The 3,898-nt window shown below is 35.9% G+C and overlaps 1 long non-coding RNA gene across 1 annotated transcript; it reads right to left on the reverse strand.

Moving 5' to 3' along the window:
- Positions 1 to 281: 281 nt before the first annotated feature.
- Positions 282 to 2,125, reverse strand: LOC125291219. Its single transcript, XR_007192951.1, has 4 exons — positions 1,829 to 2,125; positions 1,405 to 1,492; positions 646 to 722; positions 282 to 534 (listed from the first exon to the last, which is right to left on the reverse strand). It is a non-coding gene; the product is annotated as an uncharacterized LOC125291219 (long non-coding RNA).
- Positions 2,126 to 3,898: the final 1,773 nt, after the last annotated feature.

The raw sequence follows: 3,898 nt of genomic DNA on the forward strand, positions 1-3,898 counted from the left end.
ACCCAGAATCTCTCGTTACGAGGAGCCAGATGTCAAAAGCATTTTTGCCTCCTTTACATTCGTCAATGCCGCAGGTATGATGCATATTTAACACAAAAAAATACTTCTTTACATGCTTGTTACCGCTAAAAGTTGTGGAATTACAGTAACACACTTTGTATTGCTCCAACACTGCACAAGACACAGCTAGACTGTGCTTATAAGAACTTAAACCCGAAAGCAAAATTATTATTTCCCACACTTTGCACTTCTGAGTACAACAAATGTGGATGGCAGTAGGCTAAACAAAAATGTCACAATTTATTTTTATATGAATGATGCATGATATCTGATCATTCCTTTTCATGACATAATTCACGCCATGAAGGAAGTGGAATATAGAAATGCCTATAGAAATTAGATGTCATTTCCTTACTAACAATCCATCTATATTGAGAATATTCATCATTCAGGACGTCGTAGACATTTCGTACTGGCTCATATTAGTTCTTCATGTCTTCCAGTATTGGTAGTGGAATTGTACCGCCACCAATCCTGCAGAAAACAATTTATAATGTGACAAGAATACCACCAAACTAAAACTAAAAATGTTATCAGATCATTCAAAATAGTACATTGTACATGGTTTACCAGACATGGGCTCACCTTTCAAATTCCTCAAGAGGAATATTCCAGGTGTCTTTTGTTTCAATGAAATTAATTCAGTAGCCACGTTCAAAAGCCTACCCATCAAACACAATATTAGGAAAGATTTCTCTTATGTAGTAACTTGGTTAAAACGTGGCTTAATCCACGTTCTCCAAACCGGTCTGATTATTTAAAATAGGCTAATGTTTTTCCTGTTGGTTCTATACAACCTTAATTACAACCATGGAATCACCTCATTAAATGGGCAAGGGGAAAAACACTATAATAATACACAAATAATAATAATACAAAATTAAAATAATGTAAAAAATATAATAATATAAAATATAATAATGATTTTTTTAAGTGGATTGGATCAGTTTAGTAGCTCATGTCATAAACTCAGCCCACGGCTGAGCATTGTGGAGAAAGCTAAATGGAGACAGTTACCGAAGTTACATTCAGTTCAGTTACATTGTAATAAGTGGATTGGGCAATGGCTTCTACTGTAGAGTGGTACATAGGCCTTTTTCTGGAAAATTATCACACATTCTAACCCATATAGAGATGAGCCATGGATCATTTTTCTGAACAGATGCCTACACACACACTGTCTACAAACAAATCAGTTTAAACAGTTGGCCTAAGTGGACTGTCTGAATAGTGTGATGTGTAGACAAATGGTTCAATTGTCTTACAAATCAAAAAGAGGAAACTGCCTTACAGTCCATTGCATTGACAATAAGAACAAAAGCGATGTTGAATATCATAACGTACCATTCGGACGTATGGATACATGTGCCAACGGGGCATGTTGGGGTTGTTGATGACTGGATCCACCCCTCTTTCTATATATTTGCTAGGGCTGTCATAATGTTAGTTAGATAGTTAGTTTATTGCCCTTTGTTAACAGGTCTATACAGACATACATCCCCACATTCCGCTTCACATCAGATCACATTGCACTACAGTGGAGTTGGAGACATCGCATGAAGAAGACTTCATACATGAAGTGACATGTAGCTTACATGAAAAACACAGAACATATATTTTGAGACAATACAGGCTCTACACATATAACACACATTATTCATATACTGCCTACGTAAGCTGACCCTTATATGCTGACAAGCAACAAACAATATACAATTCGCTGTATGAAAGCCAGACTAAATGCCACCAGTTTTTAGAGTGATCTTACCTCTCCTGCGTGCCCACATATGTGCCTTTGTGAAGATACTTAGGAATGATCTGAGAATTTTGATACTTGCGAAAATAATTGAAATAACTGATGATCACTCCACTCCGCCTCTTCAGTTTCCTATCAGACATAAATTAATGTGAAAATGTAATTTAACATAGGTCTACTCTACTGCATCACAAGTTTCAGTTTCATTTTCCTGACACCACCGTTGTGTTTCGAAGCCTACTAAAACACAAAAGGGTTCGTCTTTAAGTTATGGTTATGGTTATGGGATTTGGCAGAGGCCTTTGTCTAAAGCGACATACAAATACAAAACAATATAATACTTAAATTTAACAGGGAACAATTTAACATGTATAATGTCAGACTATACTAAGGAGAACAGCAATAATAACAACAATGTCAATTCAATCAATAGCCTATCGAAATAAACAATGAAAATAAAGGAAATAGCAATATAAACAATAATGTCCATTCAATCAATAATAAAATAACACAACAATAACATGGTAAGACTACATTAAGGAGAATATCAATAATACACAACAATGTCAAATTAATCAACAGCCTATAATGAACAATACTATAAAACCATAACACATAATAAGCGGTTAATAAGCTAGGTTGAATAGATATGCTTTTAGACCCCTCTTGAAAGACCCAAAACTATCACAGCAGGAATAGAGAGCAATGGGCAACTCATTCCACCAACATGAGGAAAAAAGTTTACCGCAGTGGGCGGTTAGGGATGTACATCTTGATCATTGAATTAAAATAACAGGGAGCAGATCCAGTTGGTGTCCTATAGGCCAAAGTGAGATGTTTTTATTTAATTCTGGCCACTATAGGGAGCCAGTGGAGGAGAGGAGTTAGGCTACATGTGTCCTCTTCTGATTGAGGCGTGCTGCAGCATTCTGAATCAGTTGTAATGATCTTACTACACAAGCAGGTAAGCCAGCTAATAGTGAATTACAATATTCCAGTTTGGAGATGACCATGGCCTGAACAAGAAAGTAACACCGTAAGTCTTAATAATGTATTTCTTAACGAGATTAACGATATTCAGTCTGATGGATCACCGTTAATATACTGTATGCCCAACAAGGTTACCTCAGCTTGGAAGAAGATACTATTTTTTTAGAGTTGGTGCTTTTAAAAAAAGATCTTAAAACATAATTTAACTTTTTACCTTGCTTTGCCTTTTCTACCCGTGTAGGGTAAACCCCTGAGGATATAAATGGTCCCACGGTTGCGTTTGTCTTGGTACATTATTAGGATAAGCTCCAGCTATTTTTCTGGTCTTAACTAAAGTGGCGCTTTCAACTTTATGGGCGTGACATACTGTTGGTGTTACAATTACTACCCTATCCACTGTCAGTCCCGGGGAAATTATCAAGTAGGCTAAGCTAAACAATAAAAGTAAAATGTATCAAAAAGGAAGCTTGTGTAAGCTAAAGTAAGATCTATCAAACTGATCTTATAATTAATCCTTTAATGCAGACCGTTACTTTCCAAAAAACTTCTATCCACAGACTATCTTGAATGAGGACTGAAGGTTACCTTGAGCACAATACAATGACAAAACTTCAATGCATTTAGTTCTGCATCAACATAACAAAAGCATATTGACATTCATACTTATTACAGTAGCCTAACACTTCACCTGTCTTCAGTTTTTCCCCCTTTGCTTATTTATTAATGTATTATTTGTTTATGTACATTAAATACTGCACAGTCATCTAAGTCAGATAAGCATTTCATATTGTACTTAAATGTATGTGACAAATAAATAGCCTAACTTAAACTTGAATAATTTAAACCAAGTTCAATGTAGGTTACAATGTCACATAGACAAGGCGAAATGAGTTATTTTAAATTATAGATAGCTAATTGAGAACACATGTTGACATAAAGAGCGCAGGGAGACCTTTACACAGACAAGCATCCACATCTGTCTCCGTACTGAGGTATAGGCTACTGAAGTGTGTGTGTGTGTGTGTATGGTGTAGCAGTTGTAGTGGCAGACTGGCAGTATAGATTTGTTTGTTTGTGTGTGTGTGTTTTAAC

This window comes from Alosa alosa, chromosome 2 (genome assembly GCF_017589495.1).
Source record: "Alosa alosa isolate M-15738 ecotype Scorff River chromosome 2, AALO_Geno_1.1, whole genome shotgun sequence".
In the NCBI taxonomy this organism is placed as follows: domain Eukaryota; kingdom Metazoa; phylum Chordata; class Actinopteri; order Clupeiformes; family Clupeidae; genus Alosa; species Alosa alosa.